The 27,250-nt window shown below is 42.9% G+C and overlaps 1 protein-coding gene across 11 annotated transcripts in view; it reads right to left on the reverse strand.

The window, feature by feature from the left end:
• The window catches only part of C7H10orf90 (chromosome 7 C10orf90 homolog), a 384,378-nt gene that overhangs the window by 103,487 nt on the left and 253,641 nt on the right, over positions 1 to 27,250 (reverse strand). The window lies entirely within an intron of this gene.

The following is a 27,250-nucleotide window of genomic DNA, read 5'->3' on the forward strand; positions in this document are numbered from 1 at the left end:
ACTGGGAGCAAAACCCACTGAGAGGAATGAGGTTGAGGAATAATGGGAAATGGTGCTGAGATCAGAGGTCAGCAGTTCTGCAGTGGAAAAACAGGGAGCCTACCTGCACTCAAAGCCAGCTCTACCGTGGACTAAAAGTGAAAGTCGCAGAGTCTGTGAAAGTCGCCCGACTGTGACCCCAAGGACCATAGCCCAGCAGGCTTCCCTGCCATGGAGTTCTCCAGCCAGAATGCTGGAGCAGGTAGCCTTTCCCTTCTCCAGGGATTGAACACAGGTCTCCCACATTGGAGGTGGATTCTTTACCAGCTGAGCCACATGGGAAGCCCAAGAATACTGGAGTGGGTAGCCTATTCCTTCTCCAGCGGATCTTCCTGACCCAGGAATTGAACAGGGGTCTCCTGCATTGCAGGCAGATTCTTTATCAACTGAGCTATCAGGGAAGCCCATGGACTAGCAGGGTCAACTAATGAGCTAATGACCTTTTCTCTTGGTTTGCTCATCTGCAAAAAGGGTTTGGCAATTCTGACCTCATCATGCAGGTTAGACTCTCAAATCCTTTAAAGAACATTCCCACCACCTGGGAAGTGAGACCTCTAGCATAATCCAGTTGTTGATTCTCAGCTTACTGTGGGAGTTTCTGAAATGCCTAGATGAAAATAGAGGCATTTGCCAGATACTGTGATAGGTTTTATTTTGTTTTGTCTTGTTTTTTTTTTAGCTTTTTACTGTATATTGCTGTATAGCCCATTAGGGGCTTCCCAGGCGGCACTAGTGGTGAAGAATCTGCCTGCCAATGCAGGAGATAGAAGAGGCTGGGTTTGATCCCTGGGTCGGGAAGATCCCCTGGAGGAAATGGCAACCCACTCCAGCATTTTCACCTGGGGAATCCCATGGGCAGGGAGCCTGCTGGGCCACAGTCCTTAGGGTCACAAAAAGTTGGACACAACCGAAATGATTTAGCACACACACACACATAGCTGATTAACAATGTTGTGATAGTTTCAGGTGCAGAGCAAAGGGACTCAGCCCTACATAGACATGTATCCATTCTCCCCAAACTCCCCTCCTATCCGGGCCAAAATGTTCTTTGACAGGAGAATTTATAAATAAATTGTGAGATAATCAACTATCCAGCAGTGAAAATAAGATAAACTACAGGTACACAATTAATATAGATGACAAAAAGCAAATCAAAATAAGAGTAGAAATCAATGAAGTGGGAAAAAAGAATAATAAAAAGTTGGTTTGTGGGAAAGAGAGACTCAACAAAATCAGTCAAGAAAAAATTTTGAGACAGACACAAATAGTCATTGTGTTGTTGCCACTCCATCCCAGCATCCGTGTCTCTAAGGCTCTCTATGCCTCTGGTGGGGGACGTTACGATGATCCTCTTGCGTGATCCTGAAGCACAGGAGGTGCATTGATGCCTCCTCCCCAGCATCACTTTCCAAGAAACCTTGGATCCTGATCTCTGAGGCTCTCCCAGTGGACATCATCACTGCACCTGTGTCTCAATCCTAGCACTCCCTTGGCCCCAGGAACTCAGAGAGCACAGTCCTCTCCTGCTCTCTGACCTTCAGCCTGGACCCTTCACTGGGCTTGATCAAAGCAGGATCACCCCAGATCAACCCCAATGCGCGGAGTCCGGACTCAGACGCAGCGTGAGCACAAAGCGAGTGTTCTTAGAAAAATAACTTGCTCCTGTGCTGTTAAGCCCCACATGGACCCAGCAGTGATCCTGACAGTGGCGTTCTGGGGTCCTCCCCGCCTTCACAGACAGTGTTCACAGATGCTTGTGCTTGAATCTCTTCCTAACCATGGCACACAGATAGCAAGATGCTAATATCTTCCCAAGTCCTCTAAACACAGAAGCAAGCCCCTTTCCACTCAGTGGAAATCTGTCCTATCAGTGAAGTCTCAGTTCAAACTATTTCCCTCTAGAAGCTTTTGTCCCCAGGAAAAAATAAATCAGTTGTTCCCCTGTGTTCCCAGGGCACTTTTCCACACACGTGTACTCATCAGTGTCCTGTAACTTCCTGGGGGCAAAAGTCTCCATCTTTGTATCCACCACCCCCAATCTTCCACTTTGGGAGATAAAGCTGTGAGGAATGAACTCTGACATTGGAGGACCTGATCCCAACTTTGCCTTTAGCAAAGTTAACCTCTCAGAGCCCGTTTCCCAACTGTGAAGTGAGAATTGATGGAATTGCTTCCCGCCCGGGAAGCTCTCAGCACAAGCGCCTGGCACATGGCCGAAACCGAGAAGCAGCTGCTGCCCATCGAGTGAGAGATGACAGCACGTTCGCTGAACTGGGCTGAGTGGCTTGTGCTGGCTCCCCAGGGGTGAGTCCGCTCCACAGTGTCCATGTGGCACCTCCTGCGGTCAGGATGCTTGTCAGAGCTGGGGCTACCCTGGACCAGAGCCCCAGGAGGTATCTCCGTGTAAAGAGGAGGGAGGAGAAAAATATGGGGTTGGCCAAAAAGTTTGTTTGGGTTTTTGCATACCATTTTATGGGAAAACCCAAGCAAACTTTTTGGCCAACCCAATACAGTGATCCCCCGTGAACAGGAGGTGCCTGCTTTCTCCCTCCCCTCCCCCTTCCATGGAGCTCCAGCCACAGTGATGCCCTCCTGCTGAGGACTCTTCTCTGACGCCATGAGACCAGCCTCCCTGGAGGACACCTGCTTTGTGCACCCTGGATGCAAGTCCTGTCCCACCGAGCCCACCCCTGAGACATCGGGGGCCACCTGCCTGGGCAAACCCAAGTCAGTCTGGCAGTTCATATTCTGTGCTTCCAACATAGACCTCAGCACACCCACCTCTTGCGCCCTAACTATGTCTCTGGTTTGTCCCTTGAGAATTTCTGGGCATGCTGTCTCTGCCAGTTCATTTTCTTTGGCATCACCTCTGCCATTCTCCATTCTCCACCGTGCCTGCTCTTAACATTGTAACTGGACATTTTTGCTTCCAAATCTCTCAGTCCTTTGGATCTGGCTCAAAGGTGTGCTGCTAAACAGAAGCTATTGCCATGTTTGGGACACCTGGTCCCTCGTTTTGCGGGAATATCGCTGGCGTCATCACCAAGGCCCAGTAGACAGAGCCAGCTTTTCCATGACATCTATAGAAACAACTTCCCTACAGCTCTTGTTCACTCCCAAAGGGAGAAGAGATAACAGTGCCACTGGGTGCACAGGACTTTCATTTTTCTAATAAGAATGTAGAGATTTCTAGAAAGAATTCCAGGTTTGTGTATTTGTTGCTATTTTCACTCTGCTCCCACCCCCCAGCTGACTGACAGAAATGGGGAGCAATTGGCAGACCTGGAAACTTTCGGACAGCTCCTGTTCACCTTGCATCGCCCGCTGGGAAGACAGCATGGCCTGCACACCCAGGGGTCTGTGTGTGGTTGTGCCTTAGTGAGTCTCTGTGGAAGGCACGGCCACCCCTTTAGCATCTCCCCCTTCCCCAAGCCCCTTAACACCCCAGGAGCAGAAACAGGCCACTTCTATCTCTCTGAGAAGGAAATGATACCCAGGTGGCTTGCTCAGGGCGTCTGAGATCCCACCCCTGAAAAGCCACCTGTTTTCATTTTGGTCCCAGGAAATTTGTAAACAGATCCCCAAATCCCCTATCAGCATCGTCTTAATAGCATCCTGCTATAAGACGTAAAACACGAAGTTGTGCTCACATCTCTCTCAAGTACCTTCTATGAATTGCCGGGATGGAAAGGAAACAGAAAAGTGTTCACGATCTAAACCCACGGCCACAGGAATTCTGATTTGACAGTTTTTTTTTTCTACAAATTCATTTTTTAAAAATCTGTCTTGAATCTTCCCATTAGAAATAAATGTGGAGAAAACAGGACCTTTTGTTTCACAGGCGACAGAGTCGCAGTCTCCTCCTTCACCTTCCTCAGTCAGGACTGGCCCTTCGGAGCATCTTCATTAGGGAGCACTGGATAAATCGGAGTGCCGAAGAATTGATGCCTTTTGAACTGTGGCATTGGAGAAGACTCTTGAGTCCCTTGGACTGCAAAGAGATCCAACCAGTCCATCCTAAAGGAAATCAGTCCTGAATATTCATTGGAAGGACTGATGCTGAAGCTGAAACTCCAATACTTTGGCCATCTGATGCGAAGAGCTGACTCATTTGAAAAGACCCTGATGCTGGGAAAGATTGAAGGTGGGAGGAGAAGGGGACGACAAAGGATGAGATGGTTGGATGGCATCACCAACTCAACAGACATGAGTTTGAGTAAACTCCGGGAGTTGGTGATGAATAGGGAGGCCTGGCGTGCTGCAGTCCATGGGGTTGCAAAGAGCTGGACACGACTGAGCGACTGAACTGAACTGAACTGGATGAACAGTGATAAGCCATAAACCCCCGTGTGAAGCATGGCTGTCCTTGAACTTCTAATGGCTGCTAGCTCAGGCCCACATTTGGTGTGAGTGCTGAAATCCCTGCCGGGGTTCCTCGTCCCCAAGAACAATCTGAGCTGCCACTACGGAGCCCCAGGGTTAGAGGCAGAGCAGAATCCTACCAGGGAGTGGGGACCAAGAGAGCAGGCCTGCCCCCCATTTGCGTGGCACTGGTTCTGGAAGGGGTCTCTGCAGTGGTCCTGCACTGGAACCAGTGGGCACTGACGTGAGAAGCCAGGTCCTCAGTCTGGGACAACCAGACCCACTGCCTGTTGCAGAACTCCCTCCCTCTGCACATGTGTGACCTTGAAACAACCTTGAACTTGGGAAAGGGTTGGTAGGTGGTGGCAGTAAGGAGCGGTGGGTGGTGAGCACACCGCAGCAATCAGCCCTTGTCTCAACTCTGTCACGGACTTCAAGAAAGAGGGAAGATTGCTCAGGTTTTCCTGAGTGCCACAGGGATTCAAATCCAGCCCTGCTTGACTCTAACCGAAGCTTCCCCATCAAGCCACACTGGCCTCGAGGAAATAGTTTCAGCCTGTGCTCTCAACATCGAGACTATCCACCACCAACCATGCTTAAAGCTGTGCTTCTGTTCTTCCAAAGAAGACTGCAGGCTTCCCTGCTGACTCAGAGAGGAAGGGATCTTCCTGCAATGCAGGAGATATGAGTTCAATTCTTGGGTCGGGAAGATCCCCTGGAGAAGGGAATGGCTACCCACTCCAGTATTCTTGCCTGGAGAATCCCATGGACAGAGGAGCCTGGAGTACAGAATGAAGCAGGGCAAAGGCTAACAGAACTTTGCCAAGAGAACACACTGGCCATAGCAAACACCCTCTTCCAACAACACAAGAGACTCTACACATGGACACCTACAGACGGTCAATACTGAAATCAGATTGATTATATTGCTTGTAGTCAAAGATGGAGAAGCTCTATACAGTTAGCAAAAAACAAGACCGGGAGCTGACTGTGGCTCAGATCATCAACTCCTTATTGGCAAATTCAGAGTTAAACTGAAGAAAGTTAGGAAAACCACTAGGTCATTCAGGTATGACCTAAATCAAATCCCTTACTATTATACAGGGGAAGTGAGAAATAGATTCAAGGGATTAGATCTTATAGACTGAGTGCCTGAGGAAGTATGAATGGAGATTCAAGCCATTGTATAACAAATGGTGATCAGAACCATCCCCAAGAAAAACAGATGCAAAAAGGCAAAATGTTGTCTGAGGAGGCCTTACAAATAGCTGAGAAAAAGAAGGGAAGAAAAGGCAAAGGAGAAAAGGAAAGATATATCCATCTGAATGGAGAGTTCTAAAGAATAGCAAGGAGAGACAAGAAAGCCTTCCTAAGTGATCAATGCAAAGAAAGAGAGGAAAACAGTAGAAGATGAGAGACTAGAGATCGCTTCAAGAAAATTAGATACCAAGGGAATATTTCATGCAAAGATGGGCACAATAAAGGACAGAAATGGCATGGACCTAACAGAAAAAGAAGATATTAAGAGGTGGCAACAATACACAGAAGAACTATTCATATAATATCTTAATGACCCAGATAACCATGATAGTGTGATCACTCACCTAGAGACAGACATCTTGGAGTGCAAAGTCATGTAGGACTTAGGAAGCATCACTACAAAGATAGTGGAGGTGATGGAATTCCAGCTGAGCTATTTCAAATCCTAAAAGATGATGCTGTGAAAGTGCTACACTCAATATGCCAGCAAATATGGAAAACTCAGCACTGGCCACAGAACTGGAAAAGGTCAGTTTTCATTCCAATCCCAGAGAAGGGAAATGCCAAAGAATATTCAAACTACTGGACAATTGCACTCATCTCACATACTAGCAAAGTAATGCTCAAAATTCTCCAGGCGAGGCTTCAACAGTTTGTGAACCGAGAACTTCCAGATGTTCAAGCTGAATTTAGAAAAGGCAGAGGAACCAGAGATCAAATTGCCAACATCCGTTGGCCCACAGAAAAAGCAACTGCTTCACTGACTACACTAAAGCCTTTGACTGTGTGGCTCACAACAAACTGGAGAATTCTTCAAGAGCTGGAAATGCGAGAACATCTGACCTGCCTCCTGAAAAATCTGTATGTAGGTTAAGAAATAACAGTGAGAACTGAATATGGAACAACATACTGGCTCCAAATCAGGAAAGGAGTACATCAAGGCTGTGTATTGTCACCCTGCTTATTTAACTTCTATGCAGAGTACATCATGCGAAATGCCGGGCTGGATGAAGCCACAAGCTGGAATCAAGATTGCTGGGAGAAATATCAATAACCTCAGATATGCAGATGACACCACCCTTATGGCAGAAAGTGAAGAGGAACTAAAAAGCCTCTTGATGAAAGTGAAAGAGCAGAGTGAAAAAAGTGGCTTAAAATTCGACATTCAAAAAACAAAGATCATGGCATCCAGTCCCATCACTTCATGGCAAATAGATGGGGAGACAATGGAAACAGTGACAGAATTTATTTTCTTGTGCTCCAAAATCAGTACAGATGGTGACTGCAGCCACAAAATTAAAAGATGCTTCCTCCTTGGAAAAAAAGCTATGACCAACCTAGACAGCATATTAAAAAGCACAGACAATACTTTGCCAGCAAAGAGCCATATAGTTAAGGCTATGATTTTTCTAGTAGTCATGTATGGATGTGACAGTTGGACTATAAAGAAGGCTGACTGCTGAAGAATTGATGCTTTCGAGCTGTGGTGTTAGAGAAGACTCTTGAGAGTCCCTTGGACTTCAAGGAGATTTAACCAGTCAATCCTAAAGGAAATCAACCTTGAATATTTTCATTAGAAGGACTGATGCTGAAGCTGAAGCTCTAATACTTTGGCCACCTGATGAGAAGAGCTGACTCATTAGAAAAGACTCTGGTGCCAGGAAAGATTGATGGCAGGAGGAGAAGGAAAAGACGGAAGATGAGATGGTTGGATGGCATCACTGACTTAATGGATGTGAGTTTGAGCAAGCTCCAGGAGATGGTGAAGATGGCATACTACAGTCCATGGGGTCTCAAAAAATCAGATATGACTGAGTGACTGAACAACAAAAACAAGATTGCCCTTGAACTCTTCCAGAGCCCTGACTGGGGTCTGATAAAACATCTGCCAGTCAAAGGTAGCCCCAAAGATTCTGCAGCTGGAAGGCTGGCCAGCAAGGAGGCCTGTGGTCCTCCATCACAGAGCTCTCATTCTTCCCCTAAAACAGAAAGCTTCCAAGGGCTGGATCTGGCAAGTCCATTACCCTGCCAGGCCCACTGAAGCTGGAATAGGGATACCTGAGATTAAACAAATGCAATACAGGGGCATAAGAATAAAGAGAAGTGTAAGTGGGTTTGGCACTTATCTTCCTTTCCAACAAAAGATAACAGGTAATTGCTTTTTTATCACCAGCACTTGAAGTTTGAAAGTAAAGAAGGAGCAGGATTTGGTATGACACCTAAACTCTGCAGTCCATAGATCCTTGCCTTCCACTTCTGCCAAGGACCAATAGCCACACTGCGCTGGTGCTCATACAGCTCAATCCGGAAAAGAGCCAAGAAGTAACAAAGGGAATGTCACCATGTCATTTCCAACAGGAGGGATTTATGTTTAGATTTTGTGAACCGATTACATACATACGTTCCCTCTCCTCCCCTGCTACCCACCGCCCCCCCCACCAAAAAAGTTCTAAATTGTCATCAGTTCTTTAAAGGTAACCTTTACCAAAGAAGAGACATTCACACAAGGGGAATGCAATGGTCTGTGGCTTTCCTAGGAAATGAGAAAGCTGTTGCCTAGCAACCCAGCCCTCCCCAAACTCAGCCTGGTACCTGGCTCTTTTGAAAACAGAACATCTTTGATAGACACAGCAACCGCCTGCAGCTGTTTGAGCAGGACCTTTGCAGGGAAGCCCCGCTTTCTCTCCCCCTCAGGCTTTCCGGCTGATGGAGGTGAGCGCCTGTCTAGTCTGAGCTTCATTGGCTGTTTTTCTTTTTTAAGATGAAGATCCTTGGGTTTCCCACCACTTTCCAGGTTTCCATGTGACTCGGCTTGACAAAAATGGACACTTTTCTGTCTCAGTGTTCTCTGGATGCTCAGGAATGTCTGTGGCCCAGCAGAGAACGTGTCTCTTTCATCTGGTGGCAATGCTCCAGGTTTTGATTTATTATTGAAACTTTTGAAATTGATGTGGTCTTGAGTTGAATTGTGTCCCTTCCCTCCCCCTTCCCAGGTGGCGCTAGTGGTAAAGAACCTGCCTGCCAATGCAGGAGACATTAAGAGATGTGGGTTTGATCCCTGGGTCGAGAAGTCCTGGAGAAGGAAATGGCAACCCACTCCAGTATTCTTGCCTGGGAGATCCCAGGGACAGAGGAGCCTGGAGGGCTTACAGTACTGGGGGACACAGAAGAGTCGGACATGACTGAGAGGCTGATCACAAGGAGCACACCTCCCCTTGATTTACCTAAGGAAGCTCTGACCACCAGGACCGCTGAACACACCCTTCTTCGGACTTAGGTCTTTACAGGAGCAGTCAGGGCGGGCCCCTAATCAGTATGATGGGTGTCCTCATGAAGGGGTGAAGTGCAGACACACTGACTCACTAACTCGGTAACTAACACACTAACACTAACCCAGGGAGAGTGTTAGGTGAAGATGAAGGCAGAGATCGGGGTGATCTTCTACAAGCCAAGGAATACCGAAAAGATACCAGCAGACTACCAGCAGCTGGGAGACAAGCCTGGAACAGAGGAGTCTCCTTCAGGGCATCAGAAGGAACCCGCCCTTCTGAAACCTTGATTTTGGACTTTGAGCCTCTGGGGCTATGAGAGTAAATTTCTATTGTTTAAGCCACCCAATTTGCCACATTCTTTTTTGGCAGGACTGGGACACTGATGGGCTTCCCTGGGGGCTCCATGGTAAAGGACCCACCTGCCAATGCAGAAGACTCAAGTTCAATCCCAGGTCTGGGAAGATCCCCTGGAGAAAGAAATGGCAACCCACTCCAGTATTCTTGCCTGAGAACTCCCACGGACAGAGGAGCCTGGCGGGATCGAGCCCGTGGGGTTGTGAAGACAGAGCAACATCAACAACAAGGACACTTTCACTCACGTTTCCCACGACCCAGTGCACTGTGACAGGTGTATCATTTTCCTTTCTCGCTGAACTCTCGGGACGGCTCACGTATGATGCAATGGACTTAGCACACAAGAAGCTGTGGTTTGGGGAAGTGAACTTACTCGTCCACCAACCCACAGCCCCTAAATGAAGGATCTGGGATTCAAATTCAAGCTGGAATGCCATGGAAACGCACACTCTTAACCCGCATGGTATTCCCCCTCTGCTGATTCTAGACGTAGCTTCCCAGGTCGCCCCACAGTGAAGGCTTTCCTCCCAAAGCAGCTAAGAGCCCAGCCAGCTGCTAACCAGGGCAGGGAAACCCACAAAGCCAAGGCACTAGGAAATATTCAACATGTTGACAGGAGGCATATTGCCAGCTGAGTGGAGGCCAGGAATTGGTCCTTGGCTGATGGGCGAGAGATTCCTGCTGCAGAAAGCTGAGCCTGGAGTGAAATTAGCTTTGAAGTTTATTAAATCTTTGTGTCTCTGGGGCCAGGGGAAGAAAGAGTCAGGGGTGGCTCCTGTGGTCCTCAGCTGAGCAAGGCAGCCTGGAGGGACCTTTCTACCCCACCAGCAGAGCAGGAGATTTTGGATGTATTTCTCACATTTGGAATGCTCAGCAACTCTGTTGGACTTTGGATTAGTGCGTTTAGCAGAAAAGAGGAGCTGCAGAGACATAGGCAAAAATCCACGCTAGGGTTTTGCTCCACAACAGAAAGGGGCTGAAATTACCGGTAGCAGGTGGAGCTGAGTTTCTACTACAGACAAGGTCACTGTGTTTGGGAAAATAAGCACATGGGGGAGGGTGTGGAGGAATTCTTTATCATTAGTGGGAGTCTTGGTGGTAGCATTTTAAGATGAACAAAGGTTTCATATCAAGATAGCCACTTCCATGTATTTTGTCAGCCAAAAAGTTCATCTGGGTTTTCCATAAGATGTTATGGAAAACCTGAAAGAAAATCTTGACCAAGCCCATACATTATTTCAAAGGTGAGATCAGATAAATAAATGAATTTTTGTGATTCTTCCATCCACACAAACCTTCAGCCAAACTGCTGTGTAAATAACTTTATTATATAAATATAGTATAAAGGAAATCAGAAAATCTGATCACAACATTATAATCGGCCAAGCAAATATGATGCTTACTTCCTGATTTTTATACAACAGGTAAAATTTCTAAGACCAACATATTTGGAAAAACTTTCAAGGAAAATTTTTTTCCAGCCATGCAATTATTAAACATGCTGCTTGACTTTTTTATTTCAAATTCATGGATAATTTTATTTCTTCCATACCCCCACCCGCTACATCAGCCCTTATTGTTCTGAATCACTCTCAGAAATCACTTCATTTCACTCACAAACATTTCTGTATAGCTCCTTAAAGATAATGCCCCTGTTTTCTGGGCACAACCACAGTGCTATTATCGTATGTGAAAAAAAAATCAACAGTAATCTAATATCACCAAATATTTAGTAGTTAAAATTGCCAATCAATTCATAAGGGTCATAAATTTATTTTACAGATTGTTTGATTAAGATCCTACATGTCACTATTGGGTGATAACACTTTTCAAAACTGCATCTTCCCATCATCTTTTTTATTCTTGCAGTTTTTTTAAATTTATTTTTTAATTGAAGGAAAATTGCTTTACCAAATTTTGTTGTTTTCTGTCAAACCTCAACATGAATCAGTTGTAGGCATACATATGTTCCCCCGACTCTGGAACCTTCCTCCCTCCTCCCTCCCCATCCTACCCCTCTAGGTGGATACAGAGCCCCTGTTTGCGTTCCCTGAGACACACAGCAAATTCCCGATGGTTATCTATTTTACATGCGGTGATGTAAGTTTCCACGTTACTCTCTCCATAGAGCTCACCCTCTCCTCCCATCTCCCCGTGTCCATAAGTCTGTTCTGTATGTCTGTTTCTCCATTGCTGCCCTGCAAATAACTTCTTCAGTACCATCTTTCTAGATTCTATATATATGCATTAGTATACAACATTTATCTTTCTCTTTTTGACTTACTTCACTCTATATAATAGACTCTAGCTTCATCTACCTCATTAGAACTGACTCAAAGGTGTTCCTTTCTATGGCTGAGTAATATTCCATTGTGTATATATACCACAGTTTCTTTATCCATTCATCTGTCAATGGATATCTAGGTTGCTTTCATGTTCTAGCTATTGTAAATTGTGCTGCAATGAATATTGGGGTACATGTGTCTTTTTCAGTTTTGGTTTCATCAGGGTATATGCCTAGGAGTGGGATTGCTGGGTCATATGGTGGTTCTATCTCAACATAGTAAAGGTCTGTATGATGAGCTCACAGCAAACATTATTATCAATGTTGAAAAACTGAAAACATTCCCCCTAAGATCAGGAAAAAGACAAGAGTGTCCACTCTCACCACTATTATTCAACATAGTTTTGGAAGTCCTAGCTACAGCAATCAGAGAAGAAAAAGAAATAAAAGGAATCCAGATAGGAAAAGAAGCAAAACTCTGTTTGCAGATGACATGATACTTTACATAGAAAACCCTAAAGATAGTATCAGAAAATTACTAGAGCTAATCAGTGAATTTAGCAAAGTTGCAGGATACAAAATCAATACACAGAAATCACTTGCATTTCTATATACTAATAATGAAAAATCAAAAAGAGAAATTAAGGAATCAATCTCATTCACCATTGCAGCGAAAAGAATAAAATATCTAGGAATAAACCTACCTAGGGAGACAAAAGAACTATATACAGAAAATTATAAGACACTGATGAAAGAAATCAAAGACTACATAATAAACAGATGGAGAGATATTCCATGTTCCTGGGTAGGAAGAATCAATATTGTGAAAACTGACTTCTTGATAACATGCAATTTATGAGACTGACTATGACAAAAAACAAATTGCCAAATAACGTAACTTTTGAACCAGGGGAAAAAGCATGCATTTCCAAGGTCACAGGGGTGCTTCCGACAGGGGAAGATAAAGAAGGAAGAGGCGTGAAGCTGAAATGGAAGAGATAACACTGATCATTTCAGGTAATATGACTCTCTGCCTATAAACCCAAGAATTTCAGCTGAAAACTTCTACAACTGCTGGGAGAGCTGAGTGATTAACCACAATCAAAAGCAATTTCTGAGAATCAATAACTTTCATAAAGAGGGGAACTAATCAATTAAAAAACATCAGGAGAAAAAAATTAACAATGACAAGAAAATCATAATATAACCAGGAACACATCTACCATGAAATAGGAAATAGCTACATTTAGAAAGTCATAAAACTATACTGGAGGAAATGAAATAAATACAAAATGAATGGGGAGGCATGACATGATTCTGGATGAAACAACCAAACTGTAAAGTCAATTGTGCCTAAATTTGTTATAACTTCCATATTTAACTAAAAACTGGCAATAAATAAATTAAAAATTGACAGTTGGATTCATAAATGCACGTGGAAGAGAGAGAATGCATAAGAATACCCAAGACAATTTTAATAATGTACAATGGGAGTGGGATATTCTAATACTGTATTAATTAAAGCAGCGTGGTCTCAGGGAAGGAAAAGATAGATAAATCAGTTGGATAAAATAGAGAGTAACACGGGCTTCCCAGGTGGTGCTAGGTAAAGAACCTGCCTGCCAGCCAATGCAAGGGATGTATGAGACAGGTTCGATCCCTGGTCTAGAAGATGACCTGGGGGAGGGCACAGCAGCCCACTCCAGGATGCCTGCCTGGAGAATCCCATGGACAGAGGAGCCTGGCTTCAGTCCACAGGGTCGCAAAGAGACAGACATGACTGAAGCAACTTAGCCCACATGCGGAGAGCCAGACATCCACGTACACTTGGGAATTTGTGAAGAAGACATTTCAGATCAAAGAGACTGGGATGGCATATAAAATGAGTAATACATTCGAGGATAAAATAGTGTTAATAATGTTGTGGTACATATTTAAAGCCATACACAAAGCTAAATTTAAAATGGATTAAAGGTGTAAACATCAAAAAGTGAAATTAAAAAATAACAATAGAATAATATTCTTCATAACAGTGGAAGTCTTCTTAAAGAAGACAAATATCCAGAGGCCATAAAAGATTAACCACTGAACTATAAAATAATGAGTAACTTTTATATGACAAATGTTATTACCTACAAATGAAAAGACAAGCCACAGACTGAAGGAAAATATTAAAGATATTAGTATCCAGGCTACAAAAGTAACTCTTATGACTATATTAGAAGAAAACATTTTAGAAAAGTGACTAAATGCTCTGAACATGGATTTCATAGAAAAATAAATACAATAGGATAACATACATTGAAAAGATGATAGGGCTCTTTAGCAACTGGGACGCTATAAATTAAAACAACAACTTTTAAATAAAATAAGGCAATACCTTGTGCAGCAAATGATATTATCAAGTAAGTGAAATCTAAAGAACAGGAGGAAATATTTGTAAATCATTTATCTGATAAAGATCTAGAATCCAAAATATATAAGGAACTCTTATAACTCAGCAACAAAAAGACAAGAAACTCACTTTAAAAATGGGCAAAGAACTCAAACCGACATTTCACCGAAGAAGCCATATAAATAGCCAACAAGCACGTAAAAAAGATGCTTCATATATAAATCATTAAATAAATGCAAACCAAAACCACAATGAAATGCTGCATCATATTCACCAGGGTGAGTATAACTAAATCTAAAAGAACACAAAACAAACAGAATAGGAAATTAGAAAAACAGAGAATAAGGAGAAATGGACTCTGCCCCACCGTAATGGTGGGAATGTAAAATGGTATACCAGCTGTGGAAAATAGTCTCACAGTCCATCAGAAAGTTAAGCATAGAATTGCCATGTGACCATGGTATCTTACACACAAACCCCAAAGAACTGAAAATAGGTACTCAGACAAATACTGTAGACGACATTCATATCAGAGCTATTCGCACCAGTCAGAAGATGGAAATAACCCAAACGCCCAACATGGGGTGAATGGACTAACGAATTACCATGTGTACATATGATGGAATAGCACTCAGACATAAAGAGGGATGAGTGCTAGTACCTGTTACAACATTAGTGAACCTTGATGACATCGTGCTAAGTAAAAGATACAGATACAGAAAGTCACAGATTGTATGATTCCGTGTATGTGAAATATCCAGTAACGGGTAAGTCCACAGAGATGATGACAGATCAGCGGTTTTTAGGGACTGGGGGGAGGAGGGAGAAGAGGACAGAACTGCTTGAGGGTCACCAGGTTTCCTCTGGGGAGGATGAAAAGATATAGGGGAGGACAGAGACGGTGCGGGCAAACATCGTGAATGGACAAAATGCCACTGAACTGCACACTTCAAAAGGATTAAATCTTTGGTCCTGTGAATTTGATCTCAGTTAAAAATCAACAATGAGATACTGTGTCTTTCTATTAGTTTGGTAAACACACACACCCCTTTAAAGACTCAGTGTTAGGGTGTTGAAAAGTGTGTTCTCTCCACACTATTGGCTCAAATATAAGCTGGCGGAGAGTTTGGGGGAGGTAAATTTGACAATACCTATCCATATTTAAGATGTGCATGCCTTGCTATGCATCAAGTTCATTTACAGGATTCAATTCCATACATGCCCCAAGAGAGATGTACACGTTCACGGGTGCTTGCTTTTGTTTAAAAAAAGGAAACAAAATTTAAAAATTGATACCTGGCAAAGGGGTGGTGTTGATTTTGTTGAGAACCTCAAAGCAAAACCTGAAAGACCATTTGGTCTCTAACTGCCCTGAACATTCCTTAAATCACCCATAAGTTACACACATGTGATTTGTGTAAACAACTCAGTACAGCGATAAAAATGTTAAAAATATATAATTTACACTCTAATGTATAATACGAAGCTCCATAAAATGGCTGCAACAAAAATTAAATCACTCAAGTGCTACACTGCTTAGACACCCTTCCACAAAATCGTAAATATTCAAAGCTTCCAGCTTTGCCCATTGATGGATAAACATCTCCACGGTTTGGTTCTTTCATCTGAAAAATGGGGATACAACACCACCGCCCCAGAAGGTCACAGAGAGGACACGGTGAGTTAATTCAGAGAAGGCCTGCCACTGTACCGGGTGCAGAGTAAGCCCTACAGTAAATGTGGCGCAGGTTAGCCTTTCAGAGGGTTGCTATTCTGGAAGAGGAAAGAGGTAACTGACAGTTTCATAGCATGCGATGTGATGAGGACTCTGGCAGCTGTGGGCACAGGTCCTGTGGAGAGCAGAGAAGCAGGCTGACCACGCAGAGGACCCTTCCTACCGCCTCTCAGTCTACATGAAGTTGCCTACCAACCCCTGCCCCGTGACCAGTGCCAACAGGCTGCTCCCCACATCACAGGTATCGTTGTCTGTGCCTCTGTTCTCTACCATCAGCACATATGTTTAAGAATTCTCTGCGTTTGTTCTCTGGAAGGTAAACTGTTAGAAAGAAAAATCAATGTTTATTAGCAGAGCCATTACTTTCAAGAAAAGCCTTTCTCAAGGAAAAGCGGTGGAGGACACTCACGAAGCCGGTGTCCCTCTGACGTCCCTGTCGGGGCTCAGTGAGTTACTGACTCAGCTTCACGGCGGTCATCTCTCCCCAGCTGGATGCCTGGGGCACACCTGTGCTGCTGGGGCGGCCACAACCTGTGGGTGGGGCTTGGGCGAAGCGGGGAGCCTCCTGCGGGGACCAGGGCAGGGTGGGGAGGGGTGCGTCTCAGTTCAGCAGATGGAAGCACCCATCTGGGGTAGCCAGACCTTCCCATTTCTTAAAGAGGAACTCTACACCTGAATTTTTATGTGAAACTTCCCAATTTTAAAAAATATTGTCAACAAATTCAGAGCAAACAGTAAAATAACACTCTCGGAGCCCAACCAAATAATTTTGTGGGTGAACCTCATCCCAGGGCCCCAGGTGGTAACTTTTGTGACACGTGTTTAGACTTTCAGGTTAGAAATTGTGCATCTGAAGGTGACACAGACCGTGGCCTTGGATGTCACCGGAAAACAGTCTGCATGCATTCCTTGGGTCCAGGTAAGCCCATCCTTGCCCGTGATTAGGTTTCTCATCCCCAGCCTGTCAATCATTTGCTCCTGGCTCCATCCTCCCCTCCACACCACACCCCCTCATTGTGGCCCAGGCATGTGTTGGAGGTGGGGGGACAGGGGCTTATCATTTGAAATAACACCTGTAACTCTATACATGCCCCTCACTTAAGAACAACAAATTACAAGATGCCTTCTCCACCAAGAAAGCACAGAAGAGAGTTTTGTCTTCCTTTCTGCTTAGAGTCAACAGAACTGGTGACACTGGCTATCTCCCCTTTGTCAGGAGCGCTTTTAGAGAGGTTATCTTAAGTGAATACACAGCAGAATGACAGAATTCTACACAGCCAGCAGCAGAATTGATTTTTTCTTAAGCGAGATGAGTGAATAATCACATAATGCACGGCCAGGGAGAGAGATTCTGAAACTCACTCTTTTCCTGGACGGTGTAACGTCCCCGCCTGGCCCTACTGATCCTGCCCAATGGGCTGTCCCAAAGGTGGAGGACTTTTGATCATCTGATGATTTTTAGTATCTTTCCCTCCCTCTTCATCAGCACTGGCAGGATGACTGGTGTTCTCGCCAGTTTCCAGGTGAGGTTTTCCCATCCCTGGTGTAGGCAAAATGATTTTTAAACACCACAGTCAATTTTAGAAGAGAAATGCTGAGCCATTATTTAAAAGATATGGTGCATGTTATCCTGTGCATGAAGGTGACTTATAGCCCAGGCAAGGTCATACATCATCACCCCACCCCCACCCCACGAAAAGCATGACTGCACCACGAACATCCTCCTTCATCGGCAGGTACCTCGCCACACCCAGCCCTCCTCTGATCTCTCACCCAGAGCCAGGCCATGTGCGCAGGGACCCTGGGACCTGTGATGAGATTGAGAGTAGTGAAAACCTCCCATAAACTACTATTCGGGTACAAGATATACAAGTCAAGGCTGGCTGTCCAGTGTCCTAACCCCTCTTGGCCAAGGTGTCTCTGTGGTCTTATTCAATTCCTTGTTCCTCGTCTTTCATTATATTAAGGAAGCATCATGTTCTGCATCCCTGGCAAGTGAATGACACAAATACTTTGATTCTTCGGATGAGTGATTAAGAGTCCTTTAAAATTGGACACTTTACTCTTACCAGTATGCTCTGGCTATTTCAGGCTTAACTTTGTCCATTTCCTGTGATTACAGGACAGCTGAGGAACTTGGAGGCAAACATTTTTCATAGCATTTAACTCACTGGAAAAGACCCTGATGCTGGGAAAGATTGAAGGCAGGAGGGGAAGGGGACGACAGAGGATGAGATGGTTGGACGGCATCATCAACTCAATGGACGTGAGTTTGAGCAAGTTCTGGGAGCTGGTGATGGACAGGGAGGCCTGGCGTGCTGCAGTCCATGGGGTCGCAAAGAGTCAGACACGACTGAGTGACTGAACTGAACCCAACTGTCTCCACTTTGCTCCCTTTGGCAAACCCATTTACTGGAATTCCTGAAACTGTGGAGTCTAGAAGGAAGTGACATAATGTTTTCCAAGTGCTGAAAGAAGAGAACTTTCAACCTAGAATCCTATACTTGGTGAAAATATCATTCAGGAATGAAGGGAAAAATCAAGACTTTCTCAGATGGAAAAATAAAAAACTAAGAGAATGTCTAGCCAGCAGACTTACCCTATGAGGGTGTCTAAAAGTAGTTCTCTAAACAGAAAAAAAAGATAAAACAAAGAACTTGGAATGTCAGGAAGAAAGAAAGAATACAGTGAGCAAAATAAGGGTAAACAGAATAGACTTCCTTATCCTTTTGGGTTTTGCAAATTGTGTTTTGTAAATTACGATAGTTGAATAAAAAATGATGCAGTTCTAAATATATGTAGAGGAAGTATTTTAGGTAAAACCTCTATACTGGAGCTGGCAAATTGACAACATTAAGGCTGTGATTATAAACTAGGTTGGCCAAATGGTTCACTCGAGTTTTTCCATAAAATCTTACGAAAACCCAAAGAATCTTCTGGCCAGCTCAACATATCTGTGTGTATGTGGATAATATAGCTACTCCTGCTTTCCTTTGCTTAATTTTTGCAAGCTATATCTATTTCCACCCTTCTACTTTTAACTTGCTTATACTGCTCTGTTCAAAATGAGTTTCTTGTGTATAGCAAGAATGTTTTATAATCCACTCTGTGAATCTCTTTTACTTTGTGTCCTTAGATTATTTGCATTTGTGTTATACACATACACTGTACATATAGTCTACATGCATAGATTACACGTTTATTACATATTGTGTATATATGTATATATAATATGATACCCAGCATGTCACACCTAATACCTGATACTAAGACTAACCATTGAAAAAGCTAAACAAAAACTATACTAAAACACAGTATAGTTAAATCATGATGAAATTCCTGCCAAAGGAAGGCAGGGAAAAAGACAGAGAAATGAAACACAGGGAAAAAGAAAATAGTTACTTTAAGCCCTGACAGATCTATAATTATAATAAATGCAAATTGTCTATATACACAAATTCAAAAGCAGAAGTGTGTGAAGTGGATTAGAAAGCATGATCTAGCCATTTGCTATCTATGAGAAACTCACTTCAAATAGAGAAATAAAGACAAGTTGATAGTAAAATGTTAGAAGCAGGCATACCACACAAACATTAATTGGAAGAAAGCAGGAGTAGTTATATTAATATTAGATGAAGTAGATTTCAGAACAATAGAGATTCACTAGAGATGGACAATATAGAATGATAAAAGAGTCAATCTATCATGAAGATATAGGAATCATAAATGTGTATATTTCAAACAACAGAGCTGCAAAATATGTGAAACAAAAGCCAATAGAACTGAAAGGATTAATACACAAATCTGATATTATATTTGGAGATTTTCCCATTCTTCTCTCAACTGTTGATAGAAAAACTAGACAGAAAATCATTAATGATACAGAAGAACTCCACACTACCAAGAACTGACAAGATCTAGCCAACATTTATAGAACACTGCACCAAAGAACAGCAGAATACATATTACTTCCACGTATCTATGAACAAAGGCATGAATACACCATATCCTGCATCATAAAACAAATATCAACAAATTTTTAGAAGCTGAACTAATGATGAGTATGTTTTCTGACTACAGTGAAACCAAACTAAAAATCAGTAACAGGAAAATCCCCCCAAGCTTGAAAACTAAGTAACACACTTCCAAATAATCAAGGAGGTAAAGAGGAAGACTCAGAGGAAATAAAAAATAAAATCAACTGGATAAAAATGAAAATACAACATATCAAAATTTGAGGAACAGCTACAGCAGTGCTGAGAGCAAAATTTATAGCCCTGAGTGCACACAATAGAAAAGAGGAAAAGTTATGAATCGATAATCTGAGCTCTACCTCAAGAAATGAGCAAAAGAAGAGCAAACTAATCCCAAAGCAAGCAGCATACAGGGAATAATAGAGGTTAAGCAGAAAGCAATGAAAGTAAAATACACACACACAGGAAAACAATAAAGCCAGTGAAACAAAGAGCTGGTGCTTTGATAAGACCAATAAAGCTGACAAACTTCTCTCAAGAAAAAAAGAAAAAAAAAAAAAAGAAAACAGATTGCCAACATCAAGAATGAAACAGGGGGTTATAACTGCAGATTTGACAGATATCAAAAGGATAATGAGAGAATACTACAAACAACTCTATACATATAAATTTGACAACTGGGATGAAATGGGACCAATTTCTTGAAAGTATAAACTACTACAACTCAATATATGAAATAAATAATTTAACTCTATAGCTAACTATCAAAGAAACTGAACTCATAAGTCAAGCCTCTCCCCCACAACCCATGAATTTCCTGGCCCAGATGGTTTCACTCAAGAATTCTACTGAACATTTAAAGAATTAAATCCAAGTCTACACAATTCCTTTCAGGAAAAAAAAAAAAAAAAAAACCACTTCCCAGTTTATTTTATGAGGCTAGTATTACCCTGCTGCTAAAACCAGACAAAGGAAATTACAAACCCATATCACACATGAACATGGATAAAAAATTCCATGAGAAAATAGTATTAATAGTAAATAGAATTAAATGATATGTAGAAATATTATACATTATGACCAAATGGGGTTTGTTTCAGAAATATGTCTAGGTCAATATCCAAAAATTAATGTAATCTATCATATTAATAGGCTAAAATGTAAAATCACATAATCATATCAGTGAAGAAAAAGAATTTGACAAAATCCAACACCCATTCATGATCAAAACTCTCAGAAAAATCAGTATTGAAGCATACACATTATGACATGCAAAACAGATAGCCAGTGGGAATTTGCAATATAATGCAGGGAACCCAAAGCAGCTGTGCTGTGACAATCTAGAGGGGTGGAATGAGGAGGGAGGTGGGAGGGAGGTTTAAGAAGGGGAAGAGATGTGTATACCTATGGCTGATTCATGGTGACGTATGGCAGAAATCATCACAATATTGTAAAGTAATTATCCTCCAATTAAAATTAAATAAAATTTAAAAATATTTTTTAAAAGCAAGTTTAAAAAAAGCCACAAAAAGCCTAAAACCAACATTATACTTCAGTGAAAAACTGAATACTTCCCTCTAAATCAGTAACAAAGCAAGTATGTCTGCTTACACTGTTCTTATTCAACATAATGCTAGAAATTCTAGCCAGTGCAATAAGGTAAGAAAAGGAAATGAACTGCATATAGACTAGAAATAAAATAAAATTCTATTTACAGATGACATGATTGTCTACACAGAACATCTCAAGAAGTCTATAAGAAAGTTCCTAAAACTAAGTGAGAACACACACGACAAAGTTGCATGATACAAGATAAACATGCGAAAATCAATTGGATTTTTATGTATTAACATTGAACAGTTGGGTGCCAAAAGCGCAATGAAAATACTATGTCTAACTGTTCAAAAAACGGAGTTCTTAGGTTTAAATCTAACAAATCATGAATGGTGTGTGCTAAAAATGACACAATACTAATGAAAGGAGGGAGGGAAGTTATTAAAGCTCAAATGATATTTAAGAGAAAAAGCTTTCAGGTTCACCAGCTTGAAAGCACCTTTATATCAAGTTTTTTCTCTGATTATAAACTCTTTGAGAGCAGGGGTCTCCATCTGTTTTGCTCCATTTTGCCAGTGCCCGGAACTGGCAATAAATGTAAAATACATGCAATAAATATTTGTTGAATGGATGAGGGGTTCACCGTGGTCACCCCCAAGTGCCTCAGTATTACTGATGGTAGTACCAAATGTGGTCTACCTTTGTCTTCGTTAAATCCAGTCCCAGGATAGAGACCTCCTCCCTCATATCTCCACATTGATCCAAAACATCTGACCACAAAATTGGAGGAAACATGACTGGCATGCTCCCAGTTTAAGGGAACTGTGTGTGCTCAGTCAAGGAAGTCCTCCTGGGAAATAGGAAAGGACCAGACAGGTGGTCCTCTACCTAGGTATTCTCTCCACAAGCCTGGAACCTGGCTACACCTTCATCAGCCGCTGAACCCAGAGAAGGCTGGTTCTCATACAGCATACTCATCAAAGCCTGCTTTGACCTGGGGAAGGGCGGAGCCCTGCTAGAGATGCTGGCTTTAAAGGACGCACACCTGAGCTGTGATGCATCGCCACTAGCTTGTAATCTGATTATGCGGTCTTTCCTTCCCACCTGGTCAGACCAGCTGCCCAGCGCGAAAGGAAATGCAGGAGTGCCATGCCTTAGCAAAGGAAGAGTGTAAAGTCCTAACCTTAGGTCTTGCTGCATGGCCAGGATAGGTCATTTAATCCCTCTGAGCCTCCGCTTTCCCATCTGCATGGCAGGGATAGAATCAGTATTTATGGCTTAGAGTTACTATGAGAATTACAGGATAGAGTATATCTAAAACAGCTAGCACTGTACTGCAGTGCTGTATCGGGGAGAAAATATTTCCAAAGAGTGGTTCTGGCCAAATGGACATCAGGTTAATGAGAAAAAAACAAACAAACTTTGATGCCTGCCTCACACTGTAAACACAAATCAATTCCAAATAAATCATAGACCTAAAAAAGAAAAGTCAAACTGTAATGCTTTGAGAAAAAGATGCAGGAGAATAGCTTCATGAGTTTGGAACAGGCATAATTTTCATGCTCGGGGCTGGTGCACTGGGATGACCCTGAGGGATGGGATGGGGAGGGAGGTGGGAGGGGGGCTCAGGATGGGGACACATGTACACCCATGGCTGATTCATGTCAGCGTATGGCAAAAACCACTCCAATACTGTAATTAGCCTCCAATTAAAATAAATTAATTAATTTAGAAAAGCATACAAACTCTGCTTTTAGAAAGAGAATATAGGTAAGTCGGACTTCAGAAAAAACAATTCACCAAAAGACACCATTAGGAGAATGAAAAACAAGCCCCAAATGGAGAAATGATATCCATAATACATATATGTGCATACTAAGTCACGTCTGTCATGTCTAACTCTGAGACCCTACGGACTGTAGCCCACCAGGCTCCTCTGTCCATGGGATTCTCTAGGCAAGAATACTGGAGCAGGTTGCCATGCCCTCCTCCAGGGGATCTTCCTGACCCAGGGATCAAACCTATGTCTCTTATGTTTCCTGCATTGACAGGCAGGTTCTTTGCCGCTAGAACCACTTGGGAAGCCCCACAATACATATACATTTGTCCTCAACATATATTGAATTCCAACAAATCAATAAGGAAAAGACAGGAAACATGATTTTAAAAGTTTGTGACTTGAAAAGGCACTGCATAAAAGAGGAGATTAACTGTCCAATAAGCTTACAAATCTGTGCTCAATACCAGTAGTCATCAGAATAACTAAATTAAGAAAACATTGCTGAAAAGCAGAAAATGTGTATGCTTGGCAGTGCCACATTTTAGAGCGGATGAAGACACCGCCAGTGTATGAGTATGTTGACACAGCCACTTTGGAAAACTGTTGGGCCTTATCCGCAAACCTGAAAAAACCCTACATCTACCCTGTTGTGTCGTTGTTCCATCTCTAGGTATATATCCAAGAGAAACGGATGAACATGTCTGCTGGAGACACAAGCAAGGGTATTTGTCACAGATTTTTTCAACATCCAAACACTATAAATCAGGAGTCCCCAACCTTTTTGGCACTAGGGACTGTTTTCATGGAAGACAATATTTCCATGGACTGGAGGGTGTGGGGATGGTTTGGGAATGATTCATGCACATTACATTTATTGTGCCCTTTATTATTATTGTATCAGCTCCATCTCAGATCATCCGGCATTAGATCCCAGAGGTCGGGGACCCCTGCTGTAAATAACCCAAATATTCACCAGCAGTAGGACAGATAAATCAATGGTGGTATGTTCATACAATGGAATACTAAGTGGTTATGAGAAGAACATTAGGATAACGAAACACACTAGGACACGGAGGAAATCTCAGACACGGTGCAAAGCAAAAGCAGCCAGATGCCAGCGAAGCAGGTTGCATGAGTCCATTTGCATCGGGTTCAATGGGCGAAAGTCATCTCTGCAATAGAAGCCAGGAGAGTGGTTACCTCCCCTGGGGAGGCAGGGGGAGGTAGTGGTGATGGATGAGAGGAGACATGAAGGCACCTCCTGATTTGCTAGACATGTTCTATCTTGATATGGGAGGAGGTCGTAGGCGTATATACACATGCCAAAACTGCACCAACCTGCACACCTAGCCTGCTTTGCTGCATGTGTACAATACCTCATTAAACGTAATAATAAAAATCCACTAAAGACAGGGCCAGATACACAATAGTCACTCAAAAACTGACGTGTCATTACAGTTAGTTTTACTATCACGGTAATAGATTTCCTCCCAGCCCCACCCTGCGCTACTAGCTTTCTGCAGAAACTGCAGGAGGTGGCAACACAGTTTATACTTTTACTTGGTAGTTTTTAAACTCCTTTTGTTTTCCCCTTTGTCTCCAAAAATGTGTATGAAAGTCAAAGACCCCTTTATTTGAAATGACCACTCCTGCTGATTTTACCTTCAGCTAAACGTGCAGCACAATCAAGCCAGCATCAAGACAGTGTGCAAAAGAAATGCCGAGGGGACGGCTGATTATCTGATGCAGAGGATAACCTGGGATCTGCAGAAACACTGGCTGCTGGGTTTAATTCAGCACTTACCTTCCTCAGCAACCTTTTAAAACACCGGAAAATCTCCCCAGAACATCCCTTTTACTAGGGAAGACAATCTGACATGGTCCACACAAAAGAAGCAACTTCTCCTGAGATGTGTCATCTGTAAATGATGGGTGGGATGCCACCTTAAAACCAGGAAATTAAATAAGGCAGATTGTGTTGATGAGAGAGCTGGTCCCACCTGGCTCATCGCATTTCATTTCTTACTAATTCACAACTTGACTTTGAGTTAACCTTGAATGTTTACAGTGTGAGCAGATTGGGCTTTGGGGGAGAGGGAGCAGACAGCAATAAAGAAAAATGTAAAATACAGCAGCTCCAAAACAGCAAAGGAACTGGGAGAGACTGACACATCGGCTTACGCGGCTCATCATTCACTGTTTAAAATAAGCGAAGACCGTTCAAATCCACACTCGGGTCAATGAAATGAGATCAGCATCCCACAGAAATGCCGACAGAAGGAGGCATCCTGAAGTCCCCCTCTCTACACGAACGGCCGGCTCGCTTCAGATGGTGCTCATGCTTATAGAAATGATTACACTCCACAAAGATATCATTCTGTCTGTGCCTGAGTCAATTTCACATTTTAACCTGCCATCAGACTTCTGTGAAATTATACCATTTTGGTGAATGCCTGTGAATTGGTGAAGCGAGTCCTCCTCAGGTAAGCCAAAATTGGTGGAAAAGGTCTGGCTCAGCCGGCTTCAGATCATAAATGCATCTTTGCTCACTGATATGACTGAAAGCAGCTGGTCACCTGGCACTTAGCCAAGCCGTGGCAATGCCTGGGATAAAATGTCCATTAGTTGAATGCTGGGTCCCATAATTCCGGGTCCTCTATCATGGTGAAGAAATGATACCTGACCTGTGATACGGAAGACTGGAAATACCAACAGTGGGTACTGAAGAGGGACGAAACTGTAAGAATCAGGGACAGGAAGAAATAACACTGGGTGGACCCAGCAAAGTGAACCAAAGTGACACCATCTCCTTTCCTGCTCAAAACAGAACATGGACACTTTTCCCATGCTTATCAAACCTAGATGCTTTTCTAGCTGCAAACTCATGAAATGATCCTTGAAATTATATTACCCAGAGAAATTTTCCTTCATTGCTTATTTTGATATAATTTCAATAAATGTACAGTATGTGAAATTATTTCTTCATTTCATCCTGGTTCTGGAGATGGAATTCAATTTTTAAGCCAATGTGTGGAACACTCCAGCTGAGCACACCCACCAACAGAGTCTTGTTTGCAGTAGGTTTCTGGGTGAGAACAAATAACCCTCTAGGGGTAAGGTGGGCTTCAGGTTTATTTCCAGTGGGTTGAATCATGGATTTTGGATTCTTACTCAATAATGGCAACTCAGACACTCTCTTCAACCTGTTTTGTGATCTCTGAAAAGAAGGGCATGGGAGAGGGCTCACAAAAGCCAAGACGGCCAAACCCTGGGTCACGTCTCTGCACCCCAAGTGTGATCCCAGACAAGGAACCTGTTTACAAGCCAAAACCCCTGACTTTGAGAAGGGTGGGTAGGGCTGTAGGCCCCAGCTATCTTTGTGAAGGCTCTGGATAAGAGAGAAGAGTTGTTCCTAGGAAATGCATTAATAATTTGGTCTCAGGTGAGGGGTTTTTATGGCTTAAAAATCATGAGAGGCACTTCCCTGGTGGTCCAGTGGTTAAGAATCCACCCTGCAATGAGCGGGATGCAGGCTCAGCCCTGGGTTGGGGAACTGAGATCCTACATGACACAGAGCAACTAAGTCCACAGACCACAACGACTGGTCCTGCACGCCGCAGCTGGAGAGCTCTTTTGCCGAAATGAAGACCCGCACGCCACAACCAAGACTCGACATAGTCAAATAAATAAAGTACTTATTAAAAAAATCATCACACATTTAAGGCAGACAGAGGTGTAATGAATAGCCAACTGCACCAAGGGAAACTCATCACTCAGCTTAAAAATAAATATTAACCAAAATAGCTGGTAATTTTTCTACCCCCTCAGGTAAGCACTGCCTTGAATTTGGTGTTTATCCTTCCCATGATCTATGTTTATACAAAAGGATGATTCCTTTAGCAACAAATGATACTGCTCTGCATGTTGTCAAACTTTGATAAATAGTATAATATTGTTTCCACTCTGCTGGGATTTGCTTTTTTGCTCATTGTAATTGAGACCCATTCGGGTTAACACATGTATTAATAGCTCCAATTAGCTCCTTTTCACTACAGTGTAGTATGAATGGACAGTCTCTTTCTTTTTTCTTTTTTTTTTTTTTCGCCCTTTTCAAGTTTCCTATATTAGACCAGTATCACTTTTACCATCAGAGGAGAAAAAGCTACGAAAAGGGGAGACATTCTTCCCACAACCCACCCCGACTCCTCCTTCCAAGTTCTTCCTTGGGGATGGCATTGTTG

Source organism: Odocoileus virginianus, chromosome 7, assembly GCF_023699985.2.
Source record: "Odocoileus virginianus isolate 20LAN1187 ecotype Illinois chromosome 7, Ovbor_1.2, whole genome shotgun sequence".
Classification (NCBI taxonomy): Eukaryota; Metazoa; Chordata; class Mammalia; order Artiodactyla; family Cervidae; genus Odocoileus; species Odocoileus virginianus.